The following is a 23,455-nucleotide window of genomic DNA, read 5'->3' as shown; positions in this document are numbered from 1 at the left end:
ATGGTATTAATCTTATGGGACAACCATCTTATATGCAGTCTATCCTTGACCAAAATGTTACACAACGCATGACTGTAGTGACAAGTTAAAATCATCAGTAATTTAAGCCCATTAGCTTAGTTTAGGATAACAAAATATAAATGAATGAAGAAGAGATATTGACCTTTCCTGCTGAAGATCATTTTACCTTCACAGCTATTAAGAGGTCTTTGAAAAGGAAATATATGATCGCATAGGGTACATTTTAATACATAATTGTGTATGTACTAGAAATAGCAAGCTTTGAAGTCAGGAAGACCTGGTTTCCCTGCCCAGCTCTGATATTTACTGAGTTAACTTAGCCAAGTAACAATATAGCTAGGCCCAGTTTTCTCCTATAAACCTGTCTTTCGTACCCCATTGATTGTTCTGTGGGTCACAGAAGCCTATGTATATACTGGAGAGAGCACCATGTCATATTTATGTTAGGAAGGAGTATGGTTTGTTTTTGAATATTACATGTGAATCCCCAGGGCAGCAGAGCAGACATCAGGAACTGCCCAACTAGAGCCTTGATCTCATACAAACAAGGTAGCCAACATGGAAACGAAAGACAGAAAAACCTCCATTAGATAAAACTTATGCTTTAATATTATTTGTAAAGAAGTAAAAGGAGGTAGGAAATAGCCAGGCTTTCCTTGGTCTATGACCAGACAAATCTTAAAATTGGACAAGGCTATCATGTAGTTCTCAAGGAAAAATAAAATTTTCATTTAAAATCAATACTTCATTAAAATGTATAAAAAACACTTCATGAAACTTTTCTAACAGCAAAATAAGCTTTCACAAAGTACAAAGAGTTGTGGCCTGTGAAATTCAGGTTGAAAAATAATTATTGCTTTTTTAAATATTTCAAAGAAACAAATAATACTTATTTGTTTCTATATCACAGGTTACACATAAAAGAAACGATAATACTTCTGCTGAAGTGCCCTTCCTCCTGCTTCTACACCTCACTATCTTTTGGCTGACCTAGTCCTACAGGGCTCAGCACACAGCTCAGCTTTTCCAGAAAGCCTTCTGATGTTGTTACTACCCTCTACTCAAGACTAGGTGCTGCTCCCTTGAGTGAGCACAGCACCCTGATGATAATGCTGTAGATGTAGGCACTAACACCTACCACAACTAGCACTCTTTAAGCTCTTACTATGCACCAAGCACTGTGTTCAGTGTGTTACATCTATGATTTTGCTTATTCTTAACAAATGTGTGAAAGCAGTTAGTACTAGTCCTACCATTTTATGTATGATGAAATTGAGATACTCTTTGCTGAAGATTACATAGCTAGAAATGCTGAAACCAGTCTTTGAACTCAGGCAGCCTGACTCTAGAACTCACACTCTCAACTGCTAAGTGAATACTGCCTCATCTGACTTATTTTTAAATACTTATTATAGAGGACAGTGCGTGGCCCATATAGGTGCTCAATTTAATTTTTCAAAAAATAAGTAACTTAAAATTTATAATAATGACAAATATTTTAAATACTAATGAAAAGTTTCTTTTTACTAGTATAGTCAAACTGAGAACAAAAGTTTTCTCGAAGATACAGGGCTCCTAATCCCACAATAAAGGATGCCCCTTGCATTATGAAAGACTATGTGTTTAAGAGGTATCCATGCCCAGATTTCCTTTCCCTGTAGGTCAGGGGTTCTCAGCCAGGGGTGATTTTGCCCCTCAAGGGACAGTTGGCAATAGCTGGAGCAATTTTTGGTTATCACAACTTAGGAGGGTGGGGCTACTGACGTCTATTGGGTAGAAGCCAGGGACGCTGTTCCAAGAAGTGGAGAACACCTGCTCACAACAAAGAATTGTCCAGTCCAAAATGTCGGTAATGCTATAGACTAAGCTATTGAATACATATTTCCCCTAAACTTTAATATATTTATTAACATTTAGGCAATCTCCACTATCATCCAAATTCCATGTTTTATATCCTAAGTAGCAGGAAAAAAACATAGTTTTGAAGGGCAAGAAAGAGATACTAATGCTTTGGAAAATGTTGACTTGTGGGAAGGTGAACACTGACCTCAGAGAACACTAGAACAACCATAGCAAAGGTTGGTGGGAAGGAGTGTTATTTCCTGAATACACTGACCTGGTTCAGGCCACAGGATAGGCATCCAGAAACGTCCTAATAGCCTACAACATTTTGCTCAGGAAGGAACCGAGTTTTAGGAAGGCAAAGTGGCTTTGCTGGGTCACAGGTTCAATGAAGTAGCAAGGCCCAGACCCATGGTCCAAAGCCAGTGTTCCCCCTTTACATGATCACACACTTGATGTTAAATGGGGGAGGCCTAGCAGCAGAAAGAGAAAACCAGGCCCTCTGGTTCATCTTCACATGTGTCAGATCAACAAACAGCTGTTGGGTCAACTTGGGCTGTAGTTGAAGAAATGGTTTCTTGGAGAAAAACTCTGAAGTTCCTGACAAACAAAAAGGCAACCCCACAGAGAAATGACAAAACTTCACTAAATTGCCATATGAAACATAAAAACAAATGACAGAGTATGTGGGATTACACCGTGAAAGGGCCATTTGTTCTCCACATACTACTTCCAGCCTCACTCACAAACACTGAGAACAATACCCTTTTCTAACCCACAGGCACAAGTGCTGGACAAGTACTGACTGCCTTGAATACCAAGAATTTTCTTCCGCTAGTCTCTACAAAGTGAACATCAAATATGTAATGGCAAAACAATAATGGGAGAGGAGATGACACATTGCAAGGACAGAGGACACCTAAGTCTTTGAAGCAAAATTTTCATTTTATAAAAAGGCTGTTTACCTCTCCCCGAGGCTAAAGGTTGCTAACTTCATTCCCCAGACTTCTCTCTTTACTACAGTGTTTCAAATGCTCCCAGACTATGCAACAATGTAATCAACTTGCTGAGACACTGAAAACACTGGCAAAGAGAAATGAAAGTTGTTGGGTTCTTTTTTAAACAAAGAAAAAATTAAAATAGTAAAGGACTCATACGTTCATAAAATCAACTCATTGCACTATTTAGAATTCTAAGCAAAGTATGCAAGTAACCTGCCAGTAAGCAAATAAATACTGGTTTATTCTTCTTCCAAAGCAAAGTCTAGAGTTCCATGAAAGACTGATAACTGCCACTAAAGAAGACTCTTTTCAGATTGCAGGGGGCGGCATTTTAAAAATGAGAAGAAAGAAAAGAGGTCATCAAAAATATTTCTGGAAAACTGCAATTCTATAGAATAATAAAGCAACATTAGAGAAAAATATCTCCTTGCTCCAAAATCTGTTGGGGTACCTTACAAATCGACAAGAAGTAGTAACAAGTTTACATAAATGCATACCCTCAATAGGCTAAATTACACTGGAAAAGCAACCCTCATAGTGTCAAGGGGACACCCAGTCTCTTCTCTTGCCTCTCACCTCCCGGATGAGTAAGGAAATGCAAATTCTGAGGACAAGAGACTGCAGAAAACAACGGCAAGTTGTCTAGGCACTACCTACGAGAACACACCATTTGCCTTGACATAACCATCCCTTCCAGGAAGAAAAGTATAATTACGGAAATTACAGATTTATCCAACAGTGGCTCAAGATATTCAAGCTTCACTCTATAAAAACTCAAAATTGCTTATTTTCTCCAAGTGCAAATCACCATAGGAGGCAACTTCCACATGAGCGATTGAGGAGGGATCCTTCCACAACCAAGGTCAAATAATGGCTGTATTTTTACACAATTCACATGGTACAGTGTATTTAAAATAATATTATAATATAAAATAATTTCCCCAGCAATTATACTTCTAAAAGCCTGTTCACACTTTTTACTATGGGATTATGAACTCATAAATTCTAGTCTTTTCCAGCAAATAATCTAAAAATTGTTGTATTCTAATGGTTCATTAAGAATCAAAACTAGAAATACACAATGAAATCATAACAATAAACACCATTCAAATGTCTGATATGATATTTCTGGGATCATTGTCTCCTTAGCTATTAATAGTATTTACAGGATTAAAAAAAGTAATGAGTGAGAGCAGATATCTTTGAGTAAACGAACAGCAGCTTCTTAAACCAACATTTTAAAACACAAAGATAAGCTCATTCCTTTTTCTCCAAATGGATAGAGTACTGTTAATCTGTTAGGCAAAAAAAAAAAGTATACTTGATAAGCTATACCCAATTATTTATTTCTCCTCTGTTTTTATTATAGCAGTTTTGCTCATCATTTTAAAATATGCACTTTTAAAATACTTCAGGAAAAATCAAAGCTTTATACAATATGTACAGCATGATTCAATTTCTGTTGTGTGTGTATGTGTGCATTATATAAATTGAAAGGATACACAAAACCCTGTTAAGGCTGGTTGCCTCTGGAGAGTAGAACTGGCGATTGACAGAAGATTTCTAAAGACTTTTCATTTTATATATTTTTACCCATTTGAATTTCCTACTATGTACACTTCTTTCTTTCTTTTTTTTTTTTTTAAGATTTTATTTTTTCCTTTTTCTCCCCAAACCCCCCGGGTACATAGTTGTATATTCTTCATTGTGGGTCCTTCTAGTTGTGGCATGTGGGACGCCGCCCCAGCATGGCCGGACGAGCAGTGCCATGTCCACTTATTTCTTTTAAATAAAATTTAAAAGAAATTTTAGCCACGGGGCCAGCCCACTTATTTCTTTTAAAATAAAATTTAGTTTAAACTTTTTCAAAGTAAGAAAATAATATTTTATAGGGGAATAAATAGCTAATATTTATATTTAGCAATTCATTCTTTTGCCCAGTCTTATCAAACTCAATTGAAATTATAATTCCTTTTTCCCAAAAAGTAAAGGCATAAAAATCTAGGCATTGCAACTAATTTTCTCCAACTCAAGGAAGAAGCTTTCTGACGGGAGGAAAAGATAAACAAAATGGAACATTAAAATAAATGGAAAATTAGAAAGCAGAACTGCTTGTCAGGACTGACTTCCCTGGGAAGTGTCGCCTTGCAGAATGCTCTGGTTAAATTACTTTTATTTTCAACCTCTGATGTGGGTCATTAGGTACAAGAATAAACTCTTACTACACTGGCATTTAAAATAAAAAAAATATTATTAAACTACTCAAAATTAACAAACATGAATTACTATTGAGCTGTGCTAAAGAATTTTTTAAAATAGGGCTTTTAAAAATTATCTGAAAATTGGACATCCTCCATTCTTAAGGGTTTAGTTTTTACTTCTCTCTTTCTACTTTCCTGTCTATTTTATTTCTAAAAGTGTACAGATCACACACATCTTTGATCAAATATACTTAGTGTCTTAAAATATCTCACTTTCCAAATAAAAGGCAAAAAAGTGGTACTTGCTTCTCTCTGAGTCCACGGAGACTGGGCCCCAATCTCAGGCCTTTCAATAGAACCCATTTAATGCTGTCTGGAGCTAGGAAAGCTGTAGTTCTAAGTACGTATGACATGTCCTTTGAAATTCTCTTCTGAGTCTCAATAAATGGAGCCCAGCTGATTCCAGACAGAGTTCTAGGACAAGATCTCAACTACAGAGCTACAGCTCTGTCACCAGTTCCATCTATGACCAGCACAACTCTTTCATCGTTCGTGGCTTCAGTCTATTTATATATAAGTGTGAAATGGAATGGATTCCATAAACTGACAGATCTCTTCCAACATTAAAATTCTGGCTCTGAGTGGAATATGTCAGTGGTGGCTACTTTCTATTTATTTGTCCATTAGCAAGCAAATCGAACAAAACACCATCCAATCTCAAAGCCACTTATTTACTCAGATACCAGACAAGGAAGATGTGGAGATCAAATGAAAGGTAAAGTTTAAAAAAAAAAAAAAAAGAATACCAGAACCATAGCAGAAAGATAATTTCAGATAAAATGTATTCTAAGTGATGGTACTTGGGGTTAATTAAGAGTGACTAAAGAAAGGACTGTTTTTTTTAAATGTAGGCAAGAATTAACATATATTAGAAAACAATAATTCAGTGGCATAGTTTATCTTCCTGGAAATAGTATTGAGCAGAGCCTTCTTAAATTTTAAACAGAAATATTACTTTAAGAATGAAAGCCTTGTGAGATGGAAAAAAATACATTAGAAGGGCAAATGTAAAGCTATGAGTAAAAAGTAAAACAAAGGGGCTGGCCCCGTGGCCTAGTAGTTAAGTTCTCGTGCTCTGCTTCAGCAGCCCAGGGTTTCACAGGTTCAGATCCTGGGTGTGGACACAGCAACGCTCATCAGGCCATGCTGAGGCGGCATCCCACATGCCACAACTAGATGACTGATAACTAAAAAATATACAACTACGTACTGGGGGGATTGGGGAAGAAAAAGCAAAAAAAAAAAAAAAAAAAAAGATTGGCAACAGTTGTTAGCTCAGGTGCCAATTAAAAAAAATTATAGAAGAAATTTTCAAGTGGTTGACACTTATTCGAAAATGTATATCGAATATGTCTCTCTTGTACAAATCACTGAACCAGAGATATGTAGATAGGATGTTGCAGAGAAATGAGGTCAAGTTTCAAGGCGTTTATAATCTAATTTGATTGGAGTATGTAATAGTGATAACAGAGGCAGAAATAAAGTATTGGGCAAAAATACGGAGCAAAGAGATTCACTCTATCTGGGACCTTGAAGATTGTTCTACGAAGGCAGTATGAGAATGACGGTTAATACATTGATAGGCGAAGATGGTGTAAGAAAGTGACATCATTCTAGGTCAAGGTACCAGCACAAACCAGTGGCTCCCAAAGTGTGGTCTCTGAACCAGCAGCATCAACATCATGTGGGAATTAGTGAGAAATGCCAATTCTCAGGCCCCATTCCTAACTTCTCGAATCAGAAACCCTAGTGTTGGGCACCATAATCTAAAGTTTAATAATCACTCCACATGATTCTGATGTAGACAAAATTTGAGAATCACTGTCATAAGTGAAGGAGGCATAGTGAGGCAAACATAAGGTTTTTCAAATGTTTAACAGTGCATTAGCAGCATGAGAATGATCTAGAATGAAAAAAAAAGTAACCTTTCAGTTCCACATTGAAGTTTCTCAATCCAGAGAGAAAATTCTGCAGGCAAGAACACTATGTAGCAAGGTTTTGGCACTACTGGAGTAGCGGAACTTAACTCAAGGCTAGGTTGTTGAGGAGCCTTCAATGCAAGTTTGATGAGGCAGAACTCAGGACAAAGTCACAGAAAGTCATTTAAGTGTTATGATTTTTCTAACCTTTTTATTGAAATATAATACCCATGTGTAGAAATGTGCACACGTCATACATGTACAACTCAATGAATTATCACAAAATAAACAGACTTGCAGGTTTGGTGAGCAGATAAAGCAATGTTTCAGAAAGATTTATACGCCCGTGGTCAGGAGCCATGACTCAGGAGGCAGAGGCACCAGACAGAAGGTTATTACCACCGTCAAGTGTGATATGACAAAAGGACAGGTAGAACGTTTGCAGAGGGATCACAAAATTTGAGCTGGGAGGACCTTAAGAGTGGGGAAAATGAGGCCAAGAAATGTTAAGTGACTTGACTGAGGTCATACAAATGGCTGGAGAAAGGGCAAAACTAAAGCAAGACTTTCTGTCTCCCAGTCCAGGGCTTTCTCTATATGACATTGCACACCAGAAAAAGACAGAGCCAGGATTTTCAAAGGGAGGATTGATGGGACTTGACAAATGATTAGATGAGGAGAAAGAAGCAGAAAATTCCCAGTTCACTCTAGAATCCTTGGGTCTATGTGACTGGGGAAATGCTACCACCAGCCTGGACAAATTAGGGCAGAGACCTAGAAAATATCTTTACTACATACAAGAGGGTGTGACCTCAGCTGCTTAGCATTTTGAGCCTCAGCAAGGCCAAAAGATTCTCTTTCTCTTATTATCATCTTGTTATAGCCCAACTCCACATCTAAAGTAAAGCAAATATTTTGCACATAGGATATACCAGTCTGTTTAAATTACTTGGAAAGGATAATACGGTCTTAGCTGACACTTGTGATTAATTCTAATATGGACTTGCTTTAGAAGGTTTTTGGCAGAACGCTAAAAGCTGACTGTTCACAAAAGACAAAGACTTCACTGTTTACAACAACAAATATGGGAACAATAATGATATTGCACCATCTCTCCTCATTTCCCCACGTCTATTTAGGAAGAATGTTTGAATAACATTATACTATGTCCATATCTTGACATTTTTATGGATTTTATGGAAGTAATATAAATGCAGTGACATACCCATAAAATTTCTTCCTTTACTATCTATTTGTTTGAAAGTCATTAGAAATCTGGCATCAGAAAAGCAATGAAAATAAATTCAAATGATTCCATTCCTTTTGAAAGGCTTTCAACAGTCTCCTTTCTTACTGGATCTTTTCCTTTGCATGTCAATATTTAAGTTTTAATCTGAGCTTCTCCGTGAAAAAAAATGTTAAGCAAACCCTTTCACATCATTACGGTCCAACTACCTTTGCCCAAATAACTGTGAAATAGATCCTTGATCCAATTCCCATAATCATTTATTCAACAGGATTTGTTTACTGAGCAACTCTACAAAATGCTGGGGTTAATTCCAGAAAAGGACAAGACAAAGTTCTTGTTCTCAGAATGTTTACGTTGTGTTTAGGGAGACAAGACATGCAAATGATAACAGTTAAATAATATTGCAAGGCAGCGGTGGAGTAAGAGAAGGATGGGCCAGACAATAGGATTTGTATGGGATTGAAATAGAAGAAAGTGAGACTGCCACAGAGGTGAGTAGTTGATAGACACACATTCTACAAGAAGATGACAAGTTAGTTAGCCAACCTCACCATATTGATTTTAGCTTCCTAGCTAAAATTCCCCCTCACTCCTTCATCTGTTTCCTTTCAAAATGTAAATGCTCATACAAAACCAAATTTTTAAGAATTCAGAAATGTCTGGGAGAGCTCTAGACAAAATTGTGAATCTACAAATTCTGGTTCCCTCCCTTTTCCTTTTCCCGTGTTTGTTTTCCCTTATTGAGTTATTCAGTCATTTTTCTATTAGCAAAAGAAAATGCATCCCTTGTTGAAAGAGAAAATTCCTCATAGATTTAAGGGGATAGACTGTTGGGATTTGTGGGCAGTAAAATATTTTTCCTACATTGTAGTATGGAATTGCTTACAATAACTTTTGCTAAGCAAAGTCTTGGATTTTAGTTAATTGTATGAAGCCAGAATTATTGCTAACAGATTTAAATGTACTTCTGTAAATGTATTGCAACTATTTTGAACTATTAAAGGACGATATTTTTTAAATTTAAAACAACATTTAAAAAATGTTGTCTTATTTCCCTACACTTTATTAAAATGCACTTGGAATTTCCTTCATTAATTACAGTGAATATTTTTTATAATATCTTTGCATTCATTTGTCTCTTGGCTCCAATTAGTTTCCAGGGGCAGAACACACAATCCTGGCAAAGCCAAGCAGTATATTCTATGCCTGACCACAGTTCGAAGCCGGCAAATGACCTAAAAGAGTACAACTGGAGTGAGTTTCAGGACGGTCCCTGGCAGTATGTGACACAGACCCCATCTCTTGCCCTAAATATGCAAGGGCACATGTTGTACCATTTTGCTCCTGGATGGAAGCTGGCATAAGGGTGAAATTTTGACATGGAGACGTCAAGGGTTAAACAACGGCAAGGAGAGGTGGTAGGAATCTTGATCAAACTGGGTCTAAATTATTAAGTCAAATTCATTTATTATTCAAGCCACTTTTACTGAGTTTTCCCTATCTGCAACTGGATACATACAACTCATGAATTCAGTAAATATTTATTGAGCACATGCTATGTGCCGCTTCCAGGACTACAGCAAAGAGTGAGATATAATTCCTGCCCTGAAGTTGCTCATATTCTAGCAGAGAGTAAAACAAACAGACTAAATCAATATAGTGTGATAATGAATTCAGAAGGGTAAACAGAGGATAAGAAATGGAACGTTATGAAAGAATGGTCCCTAATCCAGCACTAGTGTAATAAACACAAGTTTAAAAAGTTAACATTAAAGAGTGAGACTAAACCACATCATTACGTTGTATAGAACCACCCACCACATAACAGTGTGTCTAGTTACTTTGCACTCCATGTGAAATGCCTGTGGCTTAAATGCCCAATACTAAAACTTTCATCCACCATTGAGTCCCTTGAAATCACCAATTCATTCCTGAAACAAATGGTCATTTATTGTGTGGCATGATAAAGACATTCCAGTAGACAAAGTGCAAAGTATTAACTCTTTGGCCGCTACCAGATAACTCACTTTACCTGCAGGGTTTCTCAGAAGGAATCTCTGGGGACCTGAAAGTCAACAAATTCAGTGGAGCACAAATTAACTGCTATTTTAAAAAGCCAAGGTGGTAAAATAGTAGTTGGATGTTACAATATATTCCTGTATGAGCAAAATGTTCCCTGTGGAATCACATGCAATAAAGGATACGAAAGCAAGTTAAAGATTATAAGGCACTCGAGATAAATGCCGGCTGTTGCCATCCTTCTAGAATGTACACATTTAATATCAACAGAGATGCAGGAAGGATGATTATTTCATACACTTACCTCAAGAAAAAGATTGTATCTTTAGTCCTGGGGGAGAAAATGAATGTGTGAAAGAAGTCCCAATAGAAATTAATGTGCTGAAAGAAAGAACTGTTAGCCCACTCTTCTCACTTGGGTTTGTACAAATACAACCAAATGGTTTGGAGCTTTGTTGCCTCGACTTTTTGTCATTGAGAAGGAAATATAATGAGAATCAATTAATTGACGAACTGAGTCTTCTAGTGTAACAGGGAAGTGGGCAAGAAAACTAATGTTTACAGGTAATTTCCATGGGGTGAGTCCTATTGATCTTATTCTCATAACTACCTTGTTTGGATGGTCATTCCCACTTTACAGATGAGGAAACAGACTATGAAAGTTTAAATGACTTCACCAAATGAATGATTGTAAGGCATTTTGCTAGGTGTGATTCTAATTTATTTCATAATCATATTATTTAGAATTGCTGTAGCTAAGGGACATTTCTACAGATTAGAAAATTGAACTGCTTTTGAAATGACTCATCATTAGTGATGATAAAGCCCCTTCTCTCTTGTCCCCTAGCCATTGAGTCCTCAGTCCATCTTTCGTAATTTAAGCTATAGCTTAACTCAAATGCTAGGTTCTCAATAAATGCTGAATGGAGAATGGCAACATGAGTTTAACTCCTAAAGCAAACAACCATTTTACAGTATTCCATTTGATTTTTTTAAGTGCACCACCTGAAATAGTTAAGTAAGTTTTTATTTGAATTTAGAATTTAAAAGAACAAAGTTTAATTCTGCACATAGTGTTAATACAAGAGTCCAGTTCTGTGAGACAGAGTCAATAAATCCTCTTAATAAGCTACCTAAACATCCCCAAGCTAGTTGGAATTTTACCAATAGGCATCATTTATATACAAAGTTTAAACCGGTCTGTCAAATAAGGGCAAAAGAACTGAGGACTATAGCAGCACAAACTAAGCAGCCTAGTAAACATTCACAGGAAGGACATGTCATCCGAGAAAAAGCAACACACAAACCAATGCCCAATTAGCATCTCAAATGCATCCTAGAGAGCTATTTTTCCCAGAGTGCCCTCCAAAAACCTAGGGTAAGAATAAATTTATGGCTCCTAGAGGGGAAAAAAAAGTCACTTATTTAAAGAATATTTATTTGTGACTACTCTGTGCCAGGCACTGTCCTAGGTTCTGTATCAGCACCTCTGTTCACAGTTTTATTGAGGTGGCAGCATGTATGGTTTTAAGAGTTCTTCGTCTTTCTGAGAATGCTAATCCTTTTCCCATTACTTTTACACTTTCAATCCAAACTGCACTTACTTTCCTAGGCATCATGGAACCTCAAATTTCTCAGCATCCTTGACTCACTTTCTCGCTTGTCCTTCTGCTATGCCCTCTCACCCATTTGCCCTGGAAAAGGAAGTATCCATTCTGTCCTGAATGCTTTCAGTTGAAAGTGTTGCTGAAGAAAATCAGCTACGCAGATTGGTTGTGCGATTGATTGCTTGTGAGTCCATCTGGGCCACTGGCACGGCTCTGTCCTCATCACATTTGGTCGTAGAGGTCCTTTTCATAGTTCCCATCGCAGCCTTTCACTATACTTATGTCCTCCACTCCAACCATCAGCTGATAAACCAAGTTTCTAATTCACAGAGAAAAAATAAAATATCAAACAGAAACTGTCCCAACTTGTCTCCTCAAACTCCATCTCTAAACTTATCCAACACAGACTAGTTTCTATACCCTCTGCTCCTGTCTTTCGCATGAAGGACTTCCTCCATACAGTAAATGTCTCCTGCCCTTACTTTAAGCATCTCTCTTTGCACTGGCTTCTTCCTCTTAGCCTATACACAAATTTAAAACTCCCACATGGAAGGAAAGAAGGGAAGGAAGGAGAAGGAAATGAAGGAGTAAGGATGGAGGAAGGAAGAATATAATTCATTACAGATTTGCCCTCAGTTCAAGGTTTTATCTTGCCTCTCATTATCTTCATTATGACCATCCATCCAGCTTTTGCTCATCAGTAAAGTTTTTGAAAGCATAATCTAAATTTTCTGTCTTCATTAGCTCAATTTTCATTGATCCACAGTTTAGCATGCATTACTCCACAAGTTATGATCCTCCAGCTTCTACTATTACCATTGTACTAAAATGCCTTTTGCTGAAATCACAAAATAGTTCACTAACGTCATACCACATGCTGTAGTTTCAGTTCTCACCTTGTTTGATCTCTCTTCAGCACTCACTCCTTCCTTGGTTCCCACATAACAATGAGCAGGAATTGTTGTGCTTACAGGTGAATCTAAGGGCCAGAACCTATGAGTCAATTCTAAAGTCTACCAGCTTTGAAAGCCAACATGCACAGTGTCAGAAATTTCTAGATACCCACAGCATTACTTCTACCATTTCCTTAATGGCAGTAATTAGAAAGATGTATAACAAAAGGTAATATCAAGATAGCATGTGTACACTCCCTGTTGGGGTTGACTCTGTTTGAAGAAGCTAAATGGTGAATTATTGCAAGCAACTGAGAGCTTATATCATTCAACTCCCTGAATTGAGGGATAAGAGTTTCAAAATTTCTTAGACACCCCTGTTCACTGGTGTTTGCTTCCATGAATAAAATGAGCAGTAGATTGAGGCCATGTTTGAAGGCCATTGTGACTGGACTTTCAGGGAATTTGAAAGCTGTTTTCTAATAGGTAGGAGGCTACAGGGTAGCCACACTGTTATGGGCATTGTAATCTATGCAGGGATGCTGTAGACTGCTGCTCCGGGAGCAGTGAAATAGGGTCCACAACTTTGAAGGAGAATCCTAATACCATTCTTCCCTATCTCTCTACCCATCTCCCCCTCTACTCTCCTAACTGGTCTCTGCTCCCATCTCCAATCCATTACTCCCAATGTTGTTATCCTTTATAGTCTGCTGTTAGTCTTCAACCTTTGCTATTAACGCCCTCCCCAGTTCATTAGACACAGCTTCAAACTGATGATGACTGTCAAATTTATTTCTCTGTCATCAGCAAAATCCTTATTTCAAACTACCTATTGGACATAGCTATTAGATGGTCTCATAGACACCTAAAATTTAATATATCCAAAATGGAACTCATTATCTCTCATATCTCCCTAAAGTTGGTCTACATCCTCCATCTCAGATCTCTATTAGTGTGGTTCTCAGACACTCTGTAGTTAAACTTCTAATTGTAACTCAACATCATTCTCCTCCTCTTCCATTAAAAATAGAACCCACAACTTTTAGCTGGGTACACAGCCATCCAGAATAAAACCCACGATTCTCAGTCTTCCTTACTTCTAGAAATGGCTGTGTGACTAAGTTGTGGCCCATAGAATGTGAGCAGACTTCCTGATCATGCTTCTTCTCTCTTTTGCCCCTTCCTATTTGACGGACTGTGGAACCAGCAACCTTCGTGGAAAGACCTCTTCAACCATATGGATGAAGTTATCACTCTAAGGGAAGGTAGAGCAACAAGGAAAAATATATCTGGATCTGCAATATCACAGAACCCCTATTATTTCCAACTGCTAAACCTGGACTGTTTGGCTGAAAGAGAAATAAACTTCTGCCTTTTTTGTTTTCAAATATTTGACAATTAAAAATTATTTACATTTAAGGTGTCCAACTTGATGATTTGATGTATGTATATATCGTGAAATAATCACCACAATCAAGCTAATTGATATATCCATCACCTCATACAGTTACCATTTTCTTTTCTTTCTTTCTCTTTTTTTGTGATGAAAACACTTAATATCTACCCTCAGTAAATTTTGAGTAGACAACACAATACAAACTTTGTTAACTACAGTCACACGTTGTACATAAGTTCATCTTGCATAACTGAAACTTTAAACCCCCTGACTTCTCTTCATTTTCCTTCCCCTCCCAGACCCTGGCAATTACCATTCTATTCTCTGCTTCTATGAATTTTACTATTTTAGATTCCATATGTATCTGAAATAATTCAGTATTTGTCTTTCTGAATCTGGCTTATTTCATTTATTTAACTTATAATATCTTCTAGGTTCATCCATGTTGTCACAAATGGCAAGATTTCCTTCCTTCTTAAGGCTGCATAATATTCCATTATGTACATATACATATCACATTTTCTTGATCCATTCATCCATCACCTTCTGCCCTGTTTAAGCTACTCTTGTTAAATTAGATCTTTGCTACAGTAGCTAACCAGTATTCTAAATAATATAAAACCCACCTACAAGCTAGAAATTTCAAAGGCACTGCTCCTCAATATACCTCATCCACTACCTTCAATCATTTATCAAATCTTGTTGATTCTACTTGAGAAAAATATCTCAAATTCAATTCCTGTTTTCCAAATGCACCTGCTCTGCTTGAGCTCCAGCTGGCCCTGGCTTAGAGTTTTCTAAGTCTCATATCTGATACATACACTGTGGTCTATTCTCCAATAGCCTATGGCATAATCTTCCTAGCACACACATCTTTTGATTTCACTCTTCTGTATCAAACTTCTGAATGTTTCCCAATATCTACCAAATATTACCCAAATCCCTTAGCTTGGCATACACAGATCTTTGAAATCCTTCTCACTTCCCTCCCTTTCTCACTATGTACCACATGCTCCTGCCACACAGAAGTTCCCACTATTTCCAAAATAATCTCAGCCTTCTTATGACGCATTGCCTTTGCTCACGGAACTCTTCAGCTGAAATATCCCTTTCTCTTTCTTGGTCATGAAAACACCTACTTAACCCTTAAATCCGAGTATAAAAGTCATATCTTCAATGAAGACCCTTAGAAATCTCCCCATAGAGATTATTGCTCTATTATCCGTGTTCTATTGTATGAGTTTGCTCATACTTTTGTATCAGTCATAATAAATCATATTTTAATTTACCTGTTTGCATGTTTGACTCACTCTGGATTTTTGCAAGATAGAATCAGCTTCTTACTCATCTTTGGATCTCTATCACCCTGGCATGTACTGAACAGTGGTAAATATTTCTTGAATAAATGAATAAGTTCTTCAAAAGTTCAAGTATGTCTATAAAGTTTGATTTAATGAATGTAAGGAAGCATCCTACCTGTATGAAAATAGACAGTGGTGATAGCCCTCCCTTATATTCATCCTGGACTCCTTCCAACATAATCTCTCTATTTGGTTATAAAAAGGAAAAGCTTTAGCTGAGACAGTAGCCTAGCAGTTGTAAACTGCATGAGCTTTAAAGCCACAGTGCCAGGTTTCAAATCCTAACTCTGCGACTCACCAGCTGTGTGACCCTGGGCCTGTCACTTACCCTCTCTGTGCTTCAGTTTCCTCATCTGAAATAATGATAATAATTGTTCTTACTTCACATGGTAGTTGTGAAGATAAAATGAATTTGGATATGTAATGAGTTGTAAATATGTAACTATGTCATGAAATGTTAAATGAATTGGATATGTAATGAATTTACATATAAAGCACTTAAAGCAGGAACTGCCACACTAAGCATTGCATAAGAGCTAGCTGTTACTACAGTTTGAAAACGAAGGCTAAGGAGGGTCCTGGGAGGTCTGAGGGAACAGTAGGGATGGCTAATTTGTATCTTTTCTCATTATTATCTGGTAGGGATATGTTTCTAAAACTGGCTAATTGTTACATAAATAATCTATTGAGTTTCAAGGGTTATAGGATTCCTTGCAGAAGCCTGTCACTTCAAGGCCCAGCATACGTAAATACACCTCTAGAGATACCTGTAAAGACACTGGACCCAGAGCCCAGTGTTTGCCAGATTGGTCCTGAACTATACCTTCATCCCTATGTAAAGATTATCCATCATCACTTGTCCTGGGATGAACTCAACTTATCTTTCTGATGAAATTTCTGCATTCTTCTCTCCAGCTCTGTCATCCAATGGGTGCTCTTCCTTTAACTCCCGATTCACATATTCATGCCCTGACTTATGGTGTGTTTTTTTCCCCTTCTGAAGTAATGCACTTGCCAGTTGTGTTCTACTAATTTGTCTTGTCTCTGGTCTGATCTCAAGACCTTATCTACGTTGTGGCTTTTCCCCATAGTCTGAACAGCCCACACCTCATTGTCCTACCCAATTCCTACATCAGAAGCTGGACATGCTTGCAAAACAAAAGGGAAAGAGGGAGGCAGAAGCAGAGGCCAGAGTGATGTGATGTGATGTGAGATTCACTCCACCCGCTGTTGCTGGCTTTGATGACAGAGGAAGGGGCCGTGAGCCAACGAATGTGGGCAGCCTCTAGAAGATAGAAAAAGCAAGGGAACAGATTCTCTCCTAGAACCTCTAGATAGGAAAACAGCCCTGCTGTAAGTGAGCATAAGCGAGGCCATCTTGTTATGTTATATGGCCCCAGTCCCTCCGCTATGTAACTACTCACTGCTCTGTACAGACTCTAAAAGAATTCACATGCTCTCCTGATTTATGGGCTCTGCTTCTGTATGTACTCCCTGATAGCTTGATAAATTACAACTTTGCTCTATAAGTTTCTCTCTGGGAACAGGCTGACCACAGGCAGGAAACATACCCACAAGGTATCCATCACAGCTGACAGAAGAATGGAACAATGCGATGCCTGGAGCCCGTCATGCCTGGAGATCAAGATCCCTGGACCCCTTCCTTACAGCCCATTTTCCCTATATAACTGCCCCAAGATTCTGTAATCCTTGAAGGTGGGGTTTTTAATTTTTATTTTTTATTTTTACTTCTTCTCTGCAAAGCCCCCCAGTACATGGTTGTGTATTTTAGTTGTGGGTCCTTCTGGCTGTGGCATGCGGGATGCCACCTCAGCATGGCCCAATGAGCAGTGCCATGCCCATGCCCAGGATCCAAACCCACGAAACCCTGGGCTGCCAAAGCAGAGCGCCAGAACCCAAGCACTAGGCCATGGGGCCAGCCCCAAAGATGGGTTTTTGAGACATTAGTCACCTGTCTTCCAATTTGCTGGCTAATCTAATTAAACTTCCTTTCTCAAAAAAAAAAAAAAAAAAAGAAGAAGTTGGATATGAAGCTTGGGGAAGACTTGAAGGTCGAGGGATGGGTTGGAAAGAAGAGACCGTCAAGCAGGCAGAAGGATCTGTGTTGGAAACCTCAGTAAAGGATAGAGTTCAGATGTCCTGGGGCAGTGGTCAGTACTAGATCATAGACCTAGGCCCAGTACATCAGAAATCCTATATAGGAAGGAGCTGAAAAAACATGAGGACACCAAAGATATGCCTTACCAGTTCTGCCTAGAGCTGGTCTAGGCACTAAATATTTAAGCACAAACATCAAAACTCTAGTTTTACATTCCCTGGAGTAAATGTACACTTATGCTGCATTACTTTGACCACATGTATTACACACTTGCTTAAGCATCAATGTTTCTAAATATATTCTGACAGCAAGCACAGCTACAAAGAAGAAGAAAATTTGTGATGTATAGTTTTTCAGAGATCTGACAGGCTTCTTTAATAATTAAAAAGCTGCTATACCGGCCTAATGGTAAAATATTTCTGCAAATTGCCTTTCTACTCACAGTGTGAGAACTGGACTAAAACTGGATAATCATTAACGTGCCTTCCTGCTCTGTATTCTTGGGTTTTGTGTGTGTTCAGCTTCTTATAAACTGGAAATTAACCACATTAAAAATTTATGATCTCTCAAATGTAAATCACAACATTTTATTAGAGAAGGAAACCTGATTTGAGTCTCCTTTTATTAATACTAATATGTTTAAAGAAATAAGAAAACCTGAGGCAAATATTGGGGCTTCGTAAGTTATAATTGGTAAGAGGACTATGATAACTGATGACAAAAACAAGTGTTTGAAAATCCTTAAACAAATGTATATCACTACTACCCAAAAACTTAAATACCCTATCTTGAAATGGTTCTCAGTGTGGGGGCCCAGAATTGGCCACCCCAAGATATGTCTCTTTGGCTTGAGGATTATTTGGGGCTGGTTACTGCAGACAGGAAAGCAACTGAAAAGTAGAATTTACTTACCCTTTGTTAAGAGACATTTACATTGTAAAGGAAATCTCCATCTGTAAAGTTGTCTCCCCTCTGTACCAGGAAGAAGGGGAGATGACCTTATCTCTAGAAACTCTTAATCAATGGGGAAGGCAAGGACTTAAATCTGCATTTGTTTATTGTGCTTGTCTGGTAACCTCCTGTAACTGACTTCCCTCCCCCAACATCCTCCTTTGTCTTTAGCTGAATACGATATTTAAAGTGGGGGCTTCAGCCATTTTGGCAAGTTGCTCAGCTTGCCTGAGCCTCTCCCATGTATACATGTTATAAAGCTTTGTTTAATTTTCTCCTGCTATTCTGTCTCATGTGAATTTAATTCGTTCTCCGGCCAGATGAACCCAGAGAGGATAGAGGAAATGTCTTCCTCCACTACATCAGCCTATAGAATTTTGTTTTTGACTAGTGAGAAATTTATGGTATGAAACCTATATTTTAATAAATGGAATCAGCAACACCCTCATAATTCGCATTACTGGTAAGTACATCAGATAAATGGTCCCAGAATGCAACACTCAAAAGTCATACTTAAATCTCATATCTGGGTATATATCCAAAAGAATTGAAATCAGGATCTTGAAGAGATATCTGCATTCCATGTTCATTGCAGCATTATTCACAGTAGCCAAGATATGGAAACAACCTAAGTGTCCACTGACAGATAAACGGATAAAGAAAATGTGGTATACACATACAATGGAATATACAGTTCTGCATTAAGAAAAAAAAATCTTGCCATATGCAAGAACACGGGTGAAACCTAATGACATAATACTAAGTGAAATAAGCCAGTCACAGAAGGACAAATACTGTATGATTTCATTCTGAGAAGTATCTAAAATAATTAAACTCAAAAAAGCAGAGAGTAGAATGATAATTGCCAGGGGCTTGGGGCAGGGAGTTGTTCAGTGGGTATAAAGGTTCAGTTATGCAAGATGAATTAAGTTCTAGAGATCTGAAGTACAATACTGTGCCTATAGGTAACAATACTGTATTGTGCAATTAAAAATTTTGTTAAGAGGGTAGATCTCATGTTAAGTGTTCATAACACAAAAACAAAAAAACAAAAGGGCATGAGGAAAGATTTGGAGATGTATTTATTACCCTGCTTGTGGTGATGGTTTCACAGGTGTGTGCATATATCCAACCTCATCAAATTGTATATATTAAATATGTGTAGTTTTCTGTATATCAATGTTACCTCAATAAAGCTGTTTATAAATAAATTAATTAATGAAATGTCATGCTTAAAGTTGTTACCAGATTTTTGGAGGACAATCAGGCACTATGATAAAAAGCTTCAAATATATGCAGGTACTATCATCTAACAATTCCACTTCTACAAATTTATACTAAAAAATGGATATGTTGAAATATTTGGCAAATGTTTAGTTATTAAGAGTGTCAATGGTATGATGTATAACCATCACAAATAAAAGTGGAAACAATTAAATTCCCCAAAATAATGAAAAGGTTCATAGGTCGGGACACATCCATAAAAAGAAGACTATTCAACTCTTCAAAATGATGTTGTAGACTAATATATATACATTTTAAAATTGTCACTTTATCATGAAATGAGAATTTCCAGTGACAAAGTAGTGAGTATAATATAATCACAGATTTGCTGAAAATGTACATAAAAATATATTCAGAGATAAGGTTCTGGAAAGAATAGTCTAACTTTCTACAATGGATATATATGGCCATATATATTTTTTAATTTTAAACTATCTATAGGAAGACGGCATGAATGTTTGTACATTGGAAATACAATGGTTAGCAGGCATGCATTTCTTCAGCGCTGAGAGCCTTCCTCATAAATTTATCCCATCTGCGCCTGTCTGGTTCCCACCTTTTCTCTTTTTCCTGCTTCTACTTGGTCAGAGATGTAAGGAGGCTTTCTTCTCCTTTCTGAGACTAACTCCACCATAAAACACCCAATCCACTCCTGCATTCTCAGTTGAAAACAAATATCTTACTACCAGGTCAAATGTTACATCCTCTGTCAAAGATTTCTGATCATCTCAAGACAATCTGGGTGCAGCTTCACTTTATTGCATTTTGTACACATCTCTGTTTTCTTATTGTATTTCAACTGTTGGCATGTATCAAAGGGCAGACACTGGAAGCTATCTGAGACCAGAAAGCATGTATTTTCATCTTTATATCCCAAAAGCTCAGGACAGTGCCCAACACCCAATATTAGCTCAATGACTTTTGAATAAAAGTTTACTAAAATTCCTCCTTGGAAATACAATTGAGTAACTCAAGATACTCTAAAATTTAATCACATACATAATCACTATGCTAGCCAAAATCTTATTGTATTGATAAAATGTATATTTTTCTTCACGTCACTGAAAATTATTAAGCTTATAAGAAAAAGAGTGAATATTTGACTACCTGCTCTGTGCACTGAGGATATCAAGACTTCATGGATTAGTGGAGGAGACAGGCATAGAAACAAGTCGTTCCATGTCATATGACTAGTACTGTATGGAGGCCAGCACAATTTGATATGGGAATACAGAGAAGTGAACAACAACGTATCTCATTGGTATTGTCAAACTGATCCAAACAAGGAGAGAACAGGCAGAATAAAGGAGTTGTTACTTTAGACCTTATGTGTCATTTCGCTCTTACTAATTGTCACCTTGGAAGAGTTCATCAGGGTTTCCATATTACATTTTAAATATCACCATTCATCCTGAGCCTGGCAACGTTGACCAAACTTAGAGTAATGGTGGACAGAGATCTCTGTCGGCATATTGCTCTTTGAGCTGAAGAAAGTGACCATGATTCCATGATCCAAGGGATGCACAGAGAAGTAGCCAAGCCTTGACTATAAGACCCTTCATGATCTCACTTTTGCTAACAACTTCATCTTACCTCTCTCCATCTCACCTACTAACTTGACTTTCAGGCAAAGTCAAACTGCATATGGACGCCCAAACACACTAACCTAGTTCAGGTCTCTGCACCTTCAAACACAACCATGACTTTGTTTCCTCTCCCCAAAAAAGCCACCTAAGTCCACCCCTTCAATAGTTAATCACTCCTTCCGCCATGTTACCTCTGTCCGTTATACAAGCTTCTCGTTTCAATGATTACTCGATTAAAATGTTTCTCTCTCTTAGTCTCTGAGCCTTGAAAGCTGAGAAAGTGTCATGTACATCCTCTACTCTCAGCACTAGTGCAGCATCTGGAAATGATTGTTTCATGAATAGATTAATCTGTAATTTGAAAGAACAAAGATAAGATAAAATATTCTGATTTACTCTATAATCTGTGAAACTGGCTTAACATGTGATTCTCAGAAATAAATCTGAGAATATAATGGTATGCAATTTTACTTGATATCAAAGAAATCAAAACTGTGAATTATACACCCTGGTAACATTATGGTTAAATTTTATTTTGCTCTTATTTAAAAAGTAAAACATTTATGCTCCAATCGATCCATCAATAAATATTAAGATGGATTTGAAAGAAGGCTAAACTTTGATCAAATCCAGAGTCTGTACAAAATAAAACCAGTTAATTTGATCTGTTCACATAATCAAAACTACCATTTTTTGAATTCTTGTCATGCATCACACACTTGCTAACGGCTTTCTAAAACACTGCCTCATTTATCTTCCCAGCAACTGTCCTGTGGACTCTCTTCTTATTCCCACTGAACGCAAGATATTCAGAGAGATCCAGCCTCTTGTCCAATGTCAAACAGCCAGGACAGTGGTAGAGCTAGGATTTGGACCCAGATTTGCCTGGCCCCAGAGCCCAAACTTTTAGTCACTAGTTACCTGACTGAAACGACATGTCGCTCAGAGATTGCCAGAATGGACCAGGCAGTTGAGTAAAAACTAGGAATCTAGTGAATCTCCGGTATTCTTAAGGTAAGTTTCATTTTTAAAATTCAGGACACCAACTTTTCTCTTTCTTATTGTTTATCTGCCAAACAAATGTACCTGTCGTAGAAAGAACTATTTACAACTAGGTGAACATGACAAATATTCAAGTTAAACATATACATAGCAAAGAAAATACATTTCACATTTGTATACAAAAGTTTATTTCTTCCATAAACTTTTGTTTGGCATGATAAAATATGTGCTTAAAATAAATATAAATTATAGAGGGATTTGTTCAATAAGTATTCACTTAATATATGTCAGTAACTGAGCTACTATATAAAAATTGGTAGGATATATTCTTACCCACAAGGCAATTTCGGTCTATTGGGAAGTCCATCTTAGTAGGTACAATGAATTAACAGCTGCAATTTGAGGAATACAAATAAGGAGGTCATGCCAAAATATCCTACCATTCATGTTTAGTACAACTGACCATTTCCTTAGAAAACATTTTTTTTAATGTCTTGTAAGAAAATACATGCTGCCACAAGATTCTCAGAAAAAACAACAAAAACATCCACAGCAATGTTTTATGGTCCCAAGCGCAATCTATAACTTATAGCCCACTTAGAGAAATCAGTTAGGGTGAGAGAGAACATACGAACATTTCGTAATTGCACATTCATGGGAAAAATAAGTAAACCACCCAACATACAGATATGCATGCCAGACATGTTATATAAGCAACGAGCCCAATGACCGTATTCCTCATATTCAGTACTACATTCCAGTCAGTAGGATCTCATACCATAGACACATTTTTACAAGTATTATATTTTGATAATGAATTCTTTGTTTCTCATAATTGGATTTTCCTTACAGGCATTTATTAAAACAAAACACCATTTTTAAAAAAAGAATAGCTAATTACAAATCATGAATGAAACAATTATCTTACTGTATACTGCCTTGTT

At 37.3% G+C, this 23,455-nt stretch overlaps 1 protein-coding gene and 1 long non-coding RNA gene across 10 annotated transcripts in view; both read right to left on the bottom strand.

Moving 5' to 3' along the window:
• Window positions 1–23,455, bottom strand: part of NAV3 (neuron navigator 3) — a 791,518-nt gene that overhangs the window by 539,083 nt on the left and 228,980 nt on the right. The window lies entirely within an intron of this gene.
• On the bottom strand, window positions 12,104–21,792 carry LOC139080349 (uncharacterized). Its single transcript, XR_011534802.1, has 3 exons — window positions 21,701–21,792; window positions 12,816–12,898; window positions 12,104–12,238 (listed from the first exon to the last, which is right to left on the bottom strand). It is a non-coding gene; the product is annotated as an uncharacterized lncRNA (long non-coding RNA).

The sequence above is a fragment of the Equus przewalskii genome, chromosome 29, assembly GCF_037783145.1.
Source record: "Equus przewalskii isolate Varuska chromosome 29, EquPr2, whole genome shotgun sequence".
Taxonomy (NCBI): Eukaryota; Metazoa; Chordata; class Mammalia; order Perissodactyla; family Equidae; genus Equus; species Equus przewalskii.
This window is presented reverse-complemented; position numbering and strand designations above follow the sequence as displayed.